Here is a 17,725-nt window from a genome sequence, read left to right as displayed (position 1 = left end):
ACAAAAACAAAACTCAGGGGTGCTATCTGACTCCTCGTCCAATGGCAGCATAAAGACTAAAGAGCGAAAACAGACGGAAAGGGGGAACAGCTGAGAGGGAAGAAAGGCAGCGTTTACAGTCAGGTCCCAAAGAGTTGGAAGAAAATGAGATTCATCAAGAGAAAAAAAAAAATATATATATATATATCTATAGGAACTAAGGTGATTCTGACACAAAATGTCAAACTGGAGTAAGATAATTAAGGCTATATAAATATAGAACACATCTAACCATACATACACCTCAGAAGGGGGGGAGGCGAATTCTAAACATCACCCAGCTGCCATTCCTAAGTGGCAACCAGATGTGTGTCTGGAATTTACAATGTTGTAACATCTCCCTTTTGTTACTGCTCGGGTCTGGTGAAGTCTTGGGGTGGGGGGGGGCCTAGTTGTTCTTCTCTTTCACACAGCCTAAATTTTATCCATAGATTCCTGCGCTCTCTCTTTATATCCCTGCTCCCCTCTCCCCCGTTTCTTCTCTCAGGTAATTCCCTTTTATTATCAATTATCTCCGGAGACGTCCTCTTCTTGTCTGCTGCTGCCCCCCCTTCCTTTCTTTATCTGGTCTTTCCTCCTGGTCTGAAAGTTTCTGCAGGAAACTTGATCCCCCCGAGGACAGCGCCAAATCTCAGCTCACGCTTTTCTAGTGAGCAGAAACCAAACCTGCATGACTGATTCAGAAGCCAAGTTGTCCTATATGAAATGATTTGGGATTAGAGTCTTTAAATGCACAAAGCGATAAAGCTAATAAGAAAGACATAACGGGTGCTTATTGATATCTGAGCAACAGCCCTTATATAAACGATTTCTCACATAAATTGCCAGGGAAGAACCAGTGGCATGAAAACGTGGTTCGTAGCACCTTAACTGTTTGCAAATCTCCATCTACGAGATGGAGAACAAGCCCAATTTATTTTAATGTATGAAGTCCAGATTAATGTAATAGCAGGGCCTGCTGCCAAATGAGAAGGGTATTTTTCACCCCCAAGTCACACAATCCCTACTTTTCTTTACAATATACAAGCAAAACAAAAAAATAAAAACCAAACATTCTTGCATAAAACAAACAAACAAAAAAAAATAACCAACCAGCTGGTTTTGTCCAGATATTTCAGTATAGCTCCAGGATAAAGGAAATAGCAGTATTGAATTTAAATTAAGAAATCAAGAATGCCAATTCAGCTATTTAAAATCTGGAAATCCATTTCCCCAATAAGAGGCAATATCCTAATTCTATTATGTCTTTATTAAGGAACTTTAAAAGTGCTAACTAAAATCGACTATAGCATAAAACCTCAAGTCACATACTACCCTGCAAGGTTTTTTGTTTGTGGTTTCTGTTTGTTTGTTTTTAATTGTTCTAAGAAACTACATTTACTGAATATTCGGAATTTGTGGATTCGATCCAGCGCTCCCATCTCAGGGTTTCTGTTTTACTGTTTCTGTAGATTCTTTGACTTTTTGCAGCTAGCTTCCAAAAGAGAAAGCCTTATTGTTTTCTTTTCCTTCCTTCCCTCGCTGCCTATTCTAAATTTGACTCCAAAGTTTAAATAGTTGAATTGGCTAATTCTGAATACCAGCTATTGAGAGACCCAGACACAGCAGTATATCCCTGTATAGCAATGGACACAATGTGCTGAATTGGCAGTCTAATTATAAATGTGGCATTTGGACCTTCTTTCAGACCCAGTGCCACCTTACCTTATGAGGGAACGTCAGCTACAGCAACTGTTCAAAACAAAATGCCATTACAGGATCAACTTCGTCCAACAGTGGACTCAGCTAGGGGATTGTTTTACAAACAGCTTTTCTCACTTAACACAAGAATGTATTTATAAGAAACAAAGTGATGGATAGTTGGGAGGGGGAAGTCTTGCCAGGTGTCATTATCCCTCAGTATTGCAGCCTATTTGAAGTCAACTTCTTATTGCTACTCTGTTTAAAAAAAAAAAAAGTGCGTATACTTTGTACATGAAGAGAACGTGCATACAAGCAGATAACAAGCGTTAAAGCCTTATCATTGCTTACAACTGTACATCAAAGTATAGCAGTCCCTGCACTAATATCGGAGACATTCCCACTACACTATCCTTCATCCTTTTCTATTGTTTTCTTAGATGGGAAAAGCATGCTCGGGAAATTTCAGTGAAGCCAGTGCAGTCAGAAGTTAAGTTCTGCAATTACTTCCTGCAATTCAAAGAAAAAAAACTATTCTGGAGGTTTGAGAAATCGCCTGCTAAGGGAGGGCTTTCTGCGTTTTCCCAAACTGCATATAAAAGGGAAGGACAATAAGTAATCTTATAGGGATGGCGATATATAGAAATAAATATTTATTAAACCTGTTTTCGAAAGCAGACACAAGGAGCCAGATCTATTTTATCTGTATACAACAGAGGCCATATTCACGTTATCTGGGAAAGTTTTCAGTGTTTGTATTTTGGGAAACACCCCTAGGAGAGGACTAATCTCTCCTCCCCAGGAAGGCAACACGCTCACTTACTGCTCCCAGATGTCCCCATGGCTCAGACACAACAGCAATTGTTAGGGTTTTTTTTTTTTCTCATGTGTCTCATTCGTTTGTTCTGCCGTCCTCAAACAACCTGTAAAATCCATTTTGCAATCAGCCGACCAGATCAATGCTTCGGATTGACCTCCAGGCCCAGTTTTTCAGGCAAATCTACCCATTCTGTAGTGCTACTCATCTGCTGCTAAGTTCATGGTTTCACCTCCCAAAGAGTTTAGAATTATGAATGCACATGTGTGTGTTGTCACGGTTCTGGCCCTTGAAATACGCATATATGCAACGCATGTGGACAGTTAAGCCATCCCTAGAAATTGTTTCCTCTTGTCAGAACTATCAAGCAGAGAACTTTAAACACTCTTAAATCCGATCCTGCACATTTTTTTGCCAAAGTCAGAAATATCAGGCAAAGCAAGCAAAAAAAAAAAAAAAAAAAAAATCAAGCTGGCATTTCAGGTATGGGATGTATTTCAGTGACACCGATTTTTAAACCACTCCCCGCATTTCTTTCAAAAACCAGATTGTTATGTCAAACAAGCATCAAGATATTTGCATCAATTCAGGGTTTGTTGAGTTTTTGTTTTTTTTTTAAGATGACGACGAAAACATTATGGACAGATCCAGAACTGTGAAAACATGTCAAAAATCTTTTTTTTTTTTTTTTTTGCTACTTAGAATCTGCTTTGCATAAACTACGATGGTATCTTGTATTAAAGACTGATCTTACAGCCTAATAAGAGACAGAAAGAGAGAAAAAAAACTTCCTGGAACTTACTTTTTCATTTAGTTTAGACATCATTCGTATCAGAGGGCTTTTTTTTCCCCAGCTCGCAAGGGAAGTCCGTTTTGTCCACGTTAGGTATTGGCTTACTTATGTTTCAGCCGCTAGCTAAGGTTTGATTTTCATTTATGGCCATTACATTCGTTTTAAGGTCAATTTGCACGACCTCCGCTGAAAGCAGCGAGAAGAAAACAAAAATAAAGCTGGCTAGTGCTACACAAGCAGCTGCACCTCCCCCTTTTTTTCCTGCCTTTGCCCGAAAACTTTTTTTTTTTTTTTTTTAAATCTAGCGCTTATTTTTATTTTTTTTATTTATTTACAGGTCAGCTTGGAAAGTTTTCCGTATAAAACTTTATCAAACCTCCGCCCGCAGAGATAAAAGTCGCCGCAGGAACTGCAAAAAAAAATAAATAAATAAATCCTCAGTCTGGCTCCCCTCTGTGGTCAGAAAGGGAACTGCGACCCGCTGCTTCTCCGAAGCGCTTCTCCCCCCCCCCCCCCCCCCCCCTCCGCCGTCCTCTCGCGGCGTGGATTTGGCCACCAACTTCAAACGAAATGACCCACCTCGAACTTCCCCCCAAAAAAATTCAAAGCCCCCCCCCCCCCAAGAGAGAAAGCGAAAGATGAACCTCCCGTGGAGTTGCCCCGCGGTCTAAAAATTTTTGCCCCAGCGCGAGCAAAGCCACGTGCGTACCCCCTCCGCGAATCCCGACAAACGCCGCAGCTCGCGCTAGTGTCAGAGCTCCGTCGCCCTTTGCGGCCACTTTTTTTTATTTCAGCCGCAGCCAAAGCGAACAATAGGAGAGGCGAAAAGCAAAACTCTCAGGCGAGAAAGCGTGAGACAGCATTTTTTTTTCCCTTTTCCCCCTAACAAAACACCCAGTCACCCTTTAAGGCGAGGGAAATCGCGCCGCGCTCAGTAGTGGAGAGCGGCTCAGGACCGAATACCACCCTCCTCCCCACTCAGCAATGTAAAATTTCATTCCGCGTAAAGAAAGAAACCCGGCGCTCTGTACAGGGACCGCCGGCGCTTTCCCCGGGCGCAAGGCTCCATCCAGAAAGGCGGCAGCGGCGAGAACAAGGAACATTGCACGAAAGCAAACAGTACACAACAGGTATATAACAATAGGGTGTTTTTTTTTCCTGGTTACCTCCACTGTAGCCACTCTGACACACAACCCCGGAGCTCCTGTTTTTTTCAGTGCGCTTCGGCGGTTCTCAGTTTAAAAAAAAAAAAACAAAGGAAACAAATGGTAAGTAATTCGGCGAAAGCAAAAACTAAAGTCTGCTGGTGTTTTCTCCGGGCCATGGATGGGGGGAGATCCGATCGTTAGAAGAAGTTTGCTGATGGGTTGCCTGGAGATTTGCTTTAACAATCGCTTTTATTAGTATTATTTGTTTGGCTCTCGCTCTCTCTCTTGGGGGGTTGGGTTGCTTTTTTTTGTTTTGTGTCCCTCCTGATACAAGTGAGCGCGATGGTTAATGCTGTCAATCTTGGCAATCAATGTGAGCGGCCATGTCGTAAGTATTCAAAGCATTTCCCGTCGTGCAACATCAGAAAGTGAGTGGCCGGGGCATTGATCTGAGGCAGGCGAAGGAGGCAGGGCTCCCCCTCCCAGACAACGCAGGCGAGGAGAGAGAGACAGCGCGCCAGGGAGAAGAGAGCGTAGGGAAACTAGGGCGGAAATAAACAACGCGCAAGGTAGGAAAAGAACGCGCCCCAATCAATACATTCATAAAGGAGGGAGAGAAGGGAAGAAAGGAGAATGAATGAACAGGTGAGAACAGATCAAGGAGATGAAAAAAAAAAAAAAAAGTTAAGAATGTATTTAATAGGAGGAGCAGAGGGAAAGAGAAAGGGAAGGAACTGAATAGGGGCGCCCCAAACTGTTCACAGCTCCTTGTTATCGCGCAAATAAAATGTTTTTAAGTATTACCAAATGAGAACAAGGCAAGGTGCAAAAAACTGCAAAAAAAAAAAAAAATAATCAGACAGAGTGGGAGGGAGAGATGGAAGCAAGGATGAGGCACTTCCTTGCTAATAAAAGGGGTGTGTAGGTGGGGGGGGGGACGGAGGGAGGGAGAGAGAGAGAGAGAAACTCAGGACAAACTGACCTAAGGACTTTTCAGGTCAGTGTCTGTGAAAAGAGAACAAAAGAGAAAAAAGAATCCACAAGCAAGTGAGAAGAAAAGAGGAGAAAGCCAAATTAGTATGTACAACCTGAAGGTCAGGGAGTGGGGCAGTGTTAAAGACATAATGAAGCTTAAGATGAGTCCAGCGCAGCCTTTTAAAAAGTTGATAAACGGGATTTTTAAAACCTATTTCTTTCAAATGGGTTATACATTAGGCTGAGAGAGGAACAATGGAGCCAAGGCCCCAGGTTAGTTGCACAGTGTCTAATTATATTCTGGAGAAATAAAGACAACACAAAGGAACAACTGTGGAAAGTACACATGTTCTGGACATTTAAGTACCAGGGGGGGGAAAAAAACCCCATAAGCATATAAAAGGTATTAAAAAAATAACTTGTGCTCAGGTTTAATTTAAAACTTTGGTTTCTTGATATTATTTCTGAATAAATTCCTGGAGGAAAAGCCCCTCATCAGAAGCTTGGATTTCCCAACAAGAGAACCAAAAGAGAATGCTACGGAAAATCCTACAATTGGTTTTCTTAGTGCTGGGCCACGCAAGAGAAACTTTGCAGATAATAATGCTAAAGAAAAGCATGCCCAAAAATTAAAGAAAAAAAATGATGCATTCATTGTACTAAACCCACGAACACTGCAGGACGGAGGCAACCGTTGTGGCATCTCGCAAGAGGATGTGGTGAAAATGGAAAGAGGGTCACCTTTGGGCCAGGTGTGCCTCTTTTCGCAAGAAATCTCTGAAACAGCACAGATGTCAATTTCCAGCAGATTACTTTGAAAAACTAGGGTAACGGTGTAAATATAATGAACACAGGCGGCTAGAATAATTATTTCCCATATTAATAACATCTGGGGAAATCACTTAAATATTTGTCCATTGCCTCAGGTACAAACTTACACTGCAAGCCATTCAGGTACCTATATGCAGCACAAAGGTATGAGTTAAAATCCATATAAACAAAAAATAAATAAATAAGTAGCAAGTTTATAAATATAGGAGAGAGGTACCAGAAGTCACCTTTCCTCCATGTACCTGGCAGTATAGCTAGATTAAGTTTTTGTGTCTTCTGTTTATTGTTGACAACGTTTCAGAACTTACACATCCATTTTTTTGAAGAAAGATATGTATTAATCCAAATTATAATGGAAAGATTTAAATCAGGGTTAAGAACCCATCTTTCAAAAGACCCTCACCAAATCGAGTCCTTAAAGAAGGAACAGAAAATATTTCACCAATGTGCTTCTCTCGCTTCTAAGAAAACCACACTTAACTAACTCAATAAAGAGAATTACTGTCCACCAGAGAGAAAGAAAGGAGTAATTGTCAATGATACTTTTATAATAAAGCTATTAAATCCCACTTTGAAGATTTCTGTTCCTTCCAAAACCAGCACTAGTGAGATACTGTTATAGCTTTAAACTCATTGTGAATATATTAACAAAACCATTAAAAAAAACTATTGGCATTCTTTGATTAAACTAGGGTTCACATTTGTAGGACAGAATATGAAATGTTTCTGACAGTGGTCTCTATTGATGATCAACTTTTAATAATCTTAAAACGGTCTCCCTCAAATAAAGAACTCTTTAAACTCTGTGTAGTTAATGGTTTCTGGGTTGAAGAACTGAGAATATAGTTTTATTAAAGCACAAATTCACTGCGGAAGATCCCTCTTTTGAAGTATCTATATTTTCTTGGGGGGGGGGGGGGAGTGAACCGATATCAAGTGCTAACCAACGAGCAGGAAATACAGAAGAATTTCAAGAAGTTAAGTCAGATCTAATGTCGCCTTTGGACAAAGTTAGGCAAATAATACTCGGCCCTTGTTCTAAAGCAAGAGACTGACTGACCTTATATCACAAATGATGCTCTGTACATATAACACACAAAGCGAAAACAGCCTGCCTTGTGATTAACAAAGTTTCAGGTGTGTATGTATGCATGTTCAGGAACCCAAGCTTTTGCATTGCACGTGCGTATTGAAAGCCGAGGAAAGCTAAAAGGACAGCGGCAGTGTGCCGCAGATTATGTGCTTTGGGTCCTGGAGTGTTGGAATGCTAAAGGTCTCAGCCCTATTACAGCACTTACCTGCTCGCTATTCTGGCAGCTTCTAAACTAAAAGAACAATTAAACTACAACCCCGGATGTAAACCAAGGTCCGGTACACCAATGAAGAACTCCTACAGAAGGCAGCAAAGCAAGAGCCACTGTCCAGCAATTCCTGCACTAACTAGAAGAATGACCCGGGAACTTCCCAAGCAAAAGCAAAAACCCTGTGTTAAAATAGAGGAAAATCAAACCACGGAAGGCAATGATATTTGTAAAGGTCTAGACTTGATAAGTGGACCCTGGAAAATAGATTTGAAACTGTGCAAAAACTTGCAGAAACTTATTGCAAACTATGGTGAGATGCAAATCATGTGCTTGGAAGAACGTGTGATTTGATCTGTAAGAAAAAGTTTTTAAGACTTCAACTGCAAAGTAATATTTAAATACAGGACAATACCTTCATGTTGTAAGAGTTGTAAATAATCTCTCCACATTTGAATTAGTAGATCTCAAAAGAGTTAAATCAGATTACTTGAAAATCATTACAAAGTCATTTATCAATATTATTGTACGGATATGGACCAATAAACTATTTGCTTTCATTTTAAAGACTTTCCAAAGTCAATTCAGAGCAATCCCCCAAAGCGCCAAAACACATCAACTTTCACTAAGAAAATAAATGCAGGTTTGATTGAAAACACATTCCTGTATCTAAAAGCTGGCCACTGAATGCCCAGAAGAGATTGTGTGCAGACAAAAAGTCCCACGTAATGAGTGCCCTGAATTTCCATGCTGATAGCAGAAGGTTGTACTTACATAGACAGAGGGCAGGCTGTGGGAGAAAAAGCCGCTTGTGTTAGCTGAGAGTCACACAGGGCTGCAAAGAGAGGAGTGCCAAGCTGGATACACCTTCACCGCATCTCATCACATCTGCCAGCCTCTCTCTCCCTCTCTCTTTCATTTCCACATTCCCTTTGTTCCTGGAAAAAAAAAAAAATATCTACACGTCACATCAGGGTCCCTAGATGCAGTCTACACCAAAGAAAAAAAAATGAATAATTCAATCAAACTGCATAGTCTCTAAGGCAATAAATCTGCTCCACTTAAAGAAACCAAGGGTAATTACAGCTATGGAATCAACATCAGGTCAAAGACTGAGTTCGCCGGCTTTCTAAACTGGGTGACAGCTTAAAGTTTCATTTATGATAAATTTTGATACTTCAGATTGAATCTAGAAGAGGCCCATAGTTTACTCAGGACATAGGTTTTTGTTTTTTTTAAAGAAATAAATAAATAACTCGGTATCCAGCGCTTATTAAGTGAAACATTAATGAACTGAATCACTTACAGAAATGTCTCCCTATTTGACTTACCTGCCCTCCAAGTTCAAGTCTGTATTAGGTGTAATGCATTGGAATGTTGGAACCCCCAGGAAAAGTGAATTCACTCCTGTACTTTTAAAAAAGTCACCGAAACCAGCTATTTGCTTTAATCTGTATAATGCAAACACCATTAGGGATTTCCACTGGCCATCATCTGAATAACACCCATATACTGGATCTGTTTTAGCATGAATTTTTTTTTTTTGGGGGGGAGAGATTTATAGAATAAAACTCCAGACCTGCTTTAATGAAGTCAGAAGATGTAAAGATGGCTTGGGTCAGACAGACCTGGGGAAAGATGCAACATCTTTCTTTACATGGACATCTGGCTTTTGTTCTTCAGTCCCTTGTTTGCGTCACAGCTCTGAGGTAAGATGATTATATTGCATTTATATAGCCCATGGCATTTGAGCAGAAGGGGGGGGTGAATATTTTTTTAATAGGCACTGGTACCTACAATTAGTCTGCAAATTTGGAATTTTTTTGAATCTTATTGTTTTAACCCATCCTAAATGCACATTTGCTCCGGCAAAACCTGCTGAGCTTAGCCATACAAGGATCGTTTGTGCATTTATATAGGTTCTCTCGTTTTTTTTAGAAGTAATTGCCATATGCTAGACTTGGCATATTCAAATCTTATTCGATAAATAAAAAAAAAAAAAAGTCATCATTGCAGACTAAAACTATTTGAAAAGTCGATTTGGATTTAGCCAAAACGTTAGTGCAACGGTTTTATAAATAGACGTAAACCACAAAATACAACACTAGACTTCATTTGGGACTTCGTTCCTTTGCATAAGACGCCACCTTTCGGTCAATACCATAAAACACCTCGATTCAATTAGCTGCAACTCAAGAATGCCGAAGGGTTGGTGGAATTTATTTGTTATCTTGAAAAAAGCCCAAAACAAGTCATATACTGTTCTTAAAAACACCTAATAATCTTCGAGATCCTATTGGCTCTGGTGCACCGTAAAGAAAAAGAATCTACAAACATGCAAGACAGTATTAAATACTTTGTTACAATTACTGTGCTCAGCTAAAAATATTTTGGAAACATCACGATACTTCTCCCTCAGAAAGGGGGGGGGGGAGGGGAGTGGTATCGGACATTCAGTCCGGATCATCCCACTCTAGTGTTTTCCGGTTGAGGTTCTGCATCACAGTAATCCCAATCTAATCTGAATCACCCAATGCGCTGAGAAACGAATTCGAAGAACGCAAAAAAAAAAAAAAAAAACCTGTATTTAAAAATAGTGATAGATTTATTGATGTCCTAACATCACTTTTCACGAGGGTAGCATCCTTCTTCCCTTAGAGCCCGACCTCTTTATTCTATAAAAATCACCGCACAGGCTCATTCAACAGAAAAAAGAGCGCACACCAAGAGTCTGCTCTTGGTGTGCGCTAATTTAGTTAACAGTAGTTGTATTTTTGTTTGGATTTTATTTTCTTTAAAAAAAATGTTTTCAAATGCACCTTACTGCCTCTTTTACAAAGCCGCGCGGCAACAGCTTCGCGGTCTTTAGCGCAGGGCAGCCGCTAACGCGTCTTTGTAAAAGAGGCCCTATTAGAGTTAGGAAGCCACGTGCATGTCACCATAAGCGGTGCCGCTTAGGACTTTATCCTGCAACAGAATCATTGCCCTTCAGTTTGAGTCACTTTAGGTGGGAGGTTTCAGCAAAGCTCTCTGCAGAGATGGAGAAGTGCCGCCAAAGGTAATTTTGCAACATTTTCCGACTCCCCCTCGAGTGCTTTGCTTCTCAGATTTGCAGAGGTTTGTAAGAGTATCCACTGCAGAGCACTCGGCACGGAGTTATGCCTTTTTTTAAAGTAAGAGAACTCCAAAACGGGAAACTTATCCCCGACAGACCCAAAAAACTTGAATGGAGTGATGAAGGTGACGGAGTGAATTATGCAAATGCATCTTCCCAACTCAGGAAATCAAGCGACTAACTTTGGAGCCGAGCTGTAACTAAAGTCCCAGCTAATTAACTGAAATCAGAAGCGCCCAGACATCCTTGCAGACAATCAGCTGCGACAGGAGAAACAGGTAGAGAGAAGTGACTGCAGTCTGGATGGCATTTTCACACTGCAATTAGATATTGTATATGTATAAAGACTGAATTTTATTTAGGGGTGTTTAAAAACATTCAGAGGACCCATACAAAGCTATCTGAGAGTCAGAAAGAGTGCGAAGTTTGATTGCCATTTACAATAGGCAGTCTGTTAAAATCTAGATATCTGCCTCTTCAAACCTGATCCATCACTTCAAATAAATCTGCCTGTTCATGTCTCATTCCTTTGAACCATCCTTCAGACAGCCGATTCCAGAAACGTTAAATCGAGAATATGTTCTTGGTTATTCATCACCAAATCATACAGTCTGACAACAGCCAAAGGTGGACAGCAAATTGGTGTGGCTTAAGGGAGGCTATAAAAACACGTGTACCTTTTTTTTTTTTTTCAGATTTTTCAGTTTTCTTTCCAAACTTATTGCAATGACTCTCAAAGTTGAATGCTAAAAGTATATAATTTTACATGAATATAAACCGAGTTTTCGAAGAGGCATTAAAAGGAAAACAGGCAATACAGAACCAAACGTATGTGTTGCATCGAACGACATATAGTAGACAGAAAAGTGACGATTCCTCATTAAGGTTCTACAAATAGAAATTTTTTTATGGTACATTAAAAAAGGGACATATTTGCACATTAATTATTTTATATTGTTTTTCCCATAAGCCTGAACACAAATCTGATTTCTAGAAAGATCGGTTTCAAGTTCATTCTTTTCCTCTCCAGTACTCGAGTGAAGTGATTTCGTGGAACACGTTTGCAGCCGACTCAGAACAACTGGTTTTACGCATTTTCCAAGTCAGAAACGCGCTTTGGCTATTTTCAGACCTTTTTAACAAGCGGATTTTAGCAGTAAGCAACACCATGATTTATCACGCTAGCAATATTTTGGGTTTTAGTTTAAAATGCACACGCAAATATTTAAAAAGATAGAAAGAATGGGGATTATGCAGGGTGTTTCGCCACTGTTCGGACTCGGACCGAGCCAGAGATGTTTATCCGGACACTTTTCTAGACAGCTGATTGCCAACAATCCCCCATAGGAAATTCCATTACTCAGATGAGCGAAATAGAAACAAAAAAAAAATACTAGAATGAGACTAGCTCATGTTTACCAGTGCAAGGAACTGAATCAAAACTAACTTTACAGCATCCAGACACAGAATGGTGGTAGTCTGTAAATGTTTATGATTTTGTAACCATGACAATACGTACAAAATAAAGTGTAAGTGTATTTTATATACCAGAAAAAAAAAAGCAAAAAGCAGAGCAGCAAATTGTGAAGGTGGTTTTGGCACAGCGAATATGAAAGTTGTGTCATTTGCCAGAACAAACACTTTGTTTTTCAGGCTAAATTCCATTGTCAAATATATCATAGTTAAAAACATGCAAAATGCTAGGTTTGTGGGAGCAGAAAGAGACACGCTTGAATTAAAAACCCAAACAGGTTAAAGACGACCAGTCTTTTGTTTTATCAGTTTAATGGCTTTCGCGTTGGAATTTTACTTTTAAATCTCAGTAGCAGGCAAATAGGTGTCAACGGGGCTCCCTATGATTAGCATTTTGCAAATTGTGCTCTATACATTTTAAGAGCATCAGCATCATGATATGGTTGTCATGGAAACACTAACAATATGTCATTTCAATTAATTTTGCAAGTAGCGATGATAAGGGTTTGTTCTCTACCGAAGCAATAAACAACTTTTCTAAGTAAACACGGGCAAACCAGCAGCAAAACAAGACCTTCCGGATAGCTGCAGGATTTCATCCAGGGAGCAGATAATCGAAGAGGTTCTCTTTTCAAGGACAACAAAAACATATTGCAGAAGTATTAGGAACTTGCTAAAGAACATGTGTTGAAAATTTAAGAGTGCATTCTGCAACATCATAGCTATAAAAAAATAAAATATGGCATCTGGTTTTATATTCTTCCTCTATTCTTCTCAAATTGCAAAATCTCAGCGTGTCTAGTCCAGGATGATACTACTTTTAAAATCTTCCTTCTAGATGAGTTTATGAAAATGATTCTGCTTCTTCCATCATGTTACCTTAGCCCATACCACTGCAAAGAGTGAAAGCCTGGTAAAACTAAATATACTATGCCCCTTGCCTTGTTAGGGGAGGTGGTGTTCTGTGGGGTTTTTTTTTAAGCTTTTGTATTGTGTTTTGTTTGGCTTAATAAAGTTTTGAAAATTAAAAAAAAACACACAAAACAACTAAATATACTATAATGCATGTCTAGAAAACATTTGTCCTAGACCTTCAAAAAACAGATTTCTCTAGTTTTAAGATCTAGCACCTACTATCTGAAAGATGGGTATAATAACACTGCATCTTCTTCATAAAACACCCCAAAAGAAAATTACCACCATAAAGGACAGATCATCATTTAAAGCATTTCTTGTCATATAAAGACAGCCAAAAAGAGCATCTCAGATAGGAAAACATTTTAATGGCTGAAGGCAAATTTCAACAGAAGACTTTCTCCTCATTCATCATACCTACAGTATAAACCTACAAAATGTCTGGTTTTCATATGAATGCTTTTGAATTTTAAACTTTATAATTTTTAAGATGATTAAGATATTTTAAATGTAGTAACCAATGATTCCTTTTACCAATAAAGAGAAAAACCATACATTTACAATGAATTTTACCATTAATGTATCATGAAGTTTAAGCATTTATTTTGAAGATACAATATTTGGATATCACACTAATTCATTAACCCCTGATTCCGTGTCTGATCCGTGCCAGATTGCATGCAGGCCGACGAATTCACTAAAGGCCTGCATGCAAATGGAGACGATCGTCGACACCCCTCCCACCCCCCTACCCGGATCGCTAGAGAGCGATCCTAGAGCATGCACAGACCATCTTCCTTGCCTGTAGATGGTCTGCGCATGCTCTCAGTGGGAAGTTTTTTTTTTTTTTTTTTTGCAGGCCCGTGGTTTTAACCCGTTTTAAGCCCGCGGGTTAAAACCACGGGCTTGCATTGTGGGGAAGAGTGGGAGAGTCGGAGCAGGCAGGAGATCGGGGCTGAAAGCAGGGCGGAAGAAGGCAGGGCAGTGGGAAAGGACCCGAGCGCCTGGTCCTCAGCAGTCGCTCGTTTTGTGATCGGCCTGCCCAGTCGGTGTTGCAAGGTTTTTGTTTGGGAATCGCTGCCTGCCATCATTTGAATGCCGTTCCCCCCTCATTTGCATGCGCGGATCGGAGGATAATCAGGACACAGGTTAGTGAATCGGGTCGGAGGGAAATCGGGTTGCAAAGGGCTCACCCACCGATCGGTTTGCTTAGTGAATCTAGCCCTAATAGAACTAAAACAGTAACTCCCAGATTTTACATATGGTGTCAAGATTTGTACACCCAATGTTGGATGCACACTCAAGATGCATGTAGAAATTATTTGAGTAATGAGCCCTTAAGTACCAATAAATGAGTGCTCACTGGCATGAATTAGGATTTGCGAGTGCATCTGGTTGCACATTATTCTATACTGTGTAGCGCCTAACTCTACTAGTATGGGTGTGCCAGAGTTATTCCAAAAGGCTGCACATACTTACAGAATACTGCTCCATTGTGCCTAACTTGGGTGCCTGCATTTACACCAGGTTTCAGCAGGCGTAAGCCCGGCACTAAGCACCTTTATAAAACAGCACTTAGGGCCGGATTCTGCAAATGGCATTGCTATTAGCAGCCACCTACAAAAGCAGCACCATTCACATGTCAATCATGCAACAACGCTGTTTGCATAATTGTGGCCATGTCAAAAGTAGGCACTGGAAATGTAGGCCGGGGTTTTACAGGCCTACAGTTATGGTGCCTGCCCGTGATGAGAATTGCACCTACAGAGGCACCTAGGTCCATCTAAGTCCACTTCCGGTGCAAACCACACCTACTTTTGATGTAGGCACTGGCAAGTTCCTCTATAGACAGGATTTGGAGGGCATTCTTTGTAGGCGCCAACATATGAACATAATATTTGCCACTGCTGGGTCAGACCAGTGGCCCATCATGCCCAGCAGTCCGCTCACGCGGCAGCCCTTAGGTCAAAGATCAGTGCCCTATTTGAGTCTAGCCTTACCTGCGTATGTTCTGGTCCAGCAAGAACTTATCTAACCTTTTCTTGAATCCCTGGAGAGTGTTTTCCCCTATAACAGCCTCCGGAAGGACTTTCCAGATTTCTACCACTCTCTGGGTGAAAAAGAACTTCCTTACGTTTATACAGAATCAATCCCCTTTTAACTTTAGAGTGCGCCCTCTCATTCTCTCCACCTTGGAGAGGGTGAACAATCTCTCTTTCTCTACTAAGTCAATTCCCTTCAATATCTTGAATGTTTCGATCATGTCCCCTCTTTTCAAGGGAGAAGAGGCCCAGTTTCTCTAGCCTCTCATTGTATGGCAACTCCTCCAGTCCCTTAACCATTTGTGTCACTCTTCTTTGGACCCTTTCAAGTAGTACTATGTCTTTTTTCATTTACGGCGACCAGTGTTGGACGCAGTATTCCAGGTGGGGGGCGTACCATGGCCCGGTATAACGGCATGATAACCTTTTCAGATCTGTTTGTGATCCTCTTCTTAATCATTCTTAACATTCTATTGACCCTTTTTGCTGCCGCTGCACATTGCGCAGATGGTTTCATTGACTTGTCTACAAGCACTCCCAAGTCTTTTTCCTGGGAGCTCTCTCCGAGTATAGCACCGGGCATCCTATATTTGTGCATATGATTTTTGTTACCAACATGAATCACCTTGCACTTATCCATGTTAAACCTCATTTGCCATTTCGCAGCCCATTCCTCGAGTGTGTTTATGTCTCGTTGTAGGTCTTCGCATTCCTTCTGTGTCCTCACTAGTCTGAATAACTTTGTATCGTCCGCAAATTTAATCAACTCACTCATCGTACCAATTTCTAGGTTGTTTAGAAATATGTTGAACAGCACGGGCCCGAGCACCGAACCCTGTGGCACTCCACTTGTGATGCAGATCCCTAAGCTATCATATTAGATGTGAGGAAGAAAGACATTAGTGGAAGCTGCTGTCGCTCAATGAGTAAAAGCCCTGTTCCCATCTTCCAGAGGTCATAGGTTCAAATCCCAGCACATATTTTAATTGTGCCATTCTACCTTACAGGTGCACCTTGATGATCTCACAATGAGGTCAGCATTGTGCAGCTGCACACCTCCATTTGCAATGCATTAGAAGCCATACTAAGGTCTGTATATGGGTTTTTTTCCGTTTTTAAGCTTTTGCAAACAAAGTTATGTATGCAATCTATATATTATTTTCATGTGCTTTCCTTGCTTTCAGTAATGAGCTGATTGGAGCACTGTTTAGTCAGAAAAAAGGGTGGCTTTTTAGCAAAAAAACCTAAAGCTGTGGTTTTTTTCATATGCTCTTCTTTAGTTAATGGATGTTTTCCTCTAATTAGCAAATAATATTGCCGTTTGTCCACAAAAATAGAAGGTTTTGCATGCAATATCTGCTTTGACGTGCCCTGTTTATATGGTGCCTTATAAAATGTATTTTGAGCTTAATAAAGCAAAAATAAAAACCCAGAGAGCTATTTAGCAGATCGCATTAAGGACGTCCAAACTGTGCCTAAAATCTGTCCATAGAACTCATGTCTATCTGAAGCCCAAACTACTCTCAAAAGTAGACCTCCTTTACAATGCCTATGGGACCTAGTTTTACGATTGCCTACAGCCTTCTACCCTAATGGTGCTGTTTCGAATCCCAGTCACTCTCTCTGATGGAAGAGAAATAAATAAAAGCATTAAACAGATCCAACTCCCAGTATCACAATTATAATGAAAATCATCATAAAAATTGCCATTCTAATAACATAATAATAATAATAATAATAAAATATTATAACACTAAGGACATTGTTTGAACGTCTAACTCTCGCCTAACCTCTGCTTCTCTAAAGGACATCCTAAAATTTGGACGTCTAAACAGTGTTGAGCATCGCTGAGTGCGATTCTACAAAGAATGCCTACCTTGGATGTCTAAACTGTGCCTAACTTTAGATGCGCTTTGTTGAATCAGGGCCTTAAACACAGAACTTTAAAGAGGTAATTCTGAAACAAGGTACCTAGCTGTAGGGCAATGAGAAGGCGTGCAAATGATGGTATTTACCCTGTTTCTCCAAAAATAAGCCCTAGTATTATTTTTAAAGATGCGCCTAATATAAGCCCTACCCCCAAAATAAGCCCTAGTTAAGCCCCCCCCAAATGTCCCCGACACTCCACAACTCCATCACTGACACTAGTACTGTCTGATTCACTGAAAAAAAAAAAAAAAATCGGATTCGTCAATTCAGTGACCCCCCACCCCGGTGAGACCTGACATACCTCCGCTCCGAGGCCTCCTAAAGCAGCGGCGGCAACACTCTGAATGGGCTGCTTCACGGCCTTCCCTCTGCCACATCACTGATGACATCATCAGTGATGAGGTAGAGGGAAGGCCCCGGCGGGGAAGGCCGCAAGAAAGCCCGTTCAGAGTGCTGCCGCCGCTGCTGTTTTTGGAGGCCTCGGAGCGGAGGTATGCCAGTCTCACGGTGGGAAGGTTCTGCTGCACAGGGGCATGGGGGGGGGAAGGAAAGAGGAAAAATTGGGGTGGAGGAGAGGAAGGGAGAGATGATTGTTGTGCATGAAAAAAAATAAGACGTTTCCCAAGAAACAAGCCCCAATGCATTTTTTGGACCCACAATTAATATA

General features: G+C 40.7%; 1 protein-coding gene across 7 annotated transcripts in view; it reads right to left on the bottom strand.

Annotated features, from left to right (window-relative positions):
* SOX6 (SRY-box transcription factor 6) overlaps positions 1-8,521 on the bottom strand; it is a 945,693-nt gene extending 937,172 nt beyond the window's left edge. For 2 of the 7 annotated variants that reach the window (XM_033928339.1, XM_033928344.1), the window contains exon 1: positions 8,359-8,521. The gene's annotated coding sequence lies outside the window, so the exon portion shown is untranslated. Of the gene's footprint in view, positions 1-1,743; positions 1,929-3,338; positions 3,790-4,495; positions 5,110-8,358 lie in introns of those variants that run through there. The other 5 variants (XM_033928338.1, XM_033928343.1, XM_033928336.1 and 2 more) reach the window with 3 other exon arrangements.
* Positions 8,522-17,725: the final 9,204 nt, after the last annotated feature.

The sequence above is a fragment of the Geotrypetes seraphini genome, chromosome 19 (assembly GCF_902459505.1).
Source record: "Geotrypetes seraphini chromosome 19, aGeoSer1.1, whole genome shotgun sequence".
NCBI classification, from domain to species: Eukaryota; Metazoa; Chordata; class Amphibia; order Gymnophiona; family Dermophiidae; genus Geotrypetes; species Geotrypetes seraphini.
The sequence above is the reverse complement of the archived record's forward strand: the minus strand, read 5'-3'. Positions and strand labels throughout refer to the sequence as shown.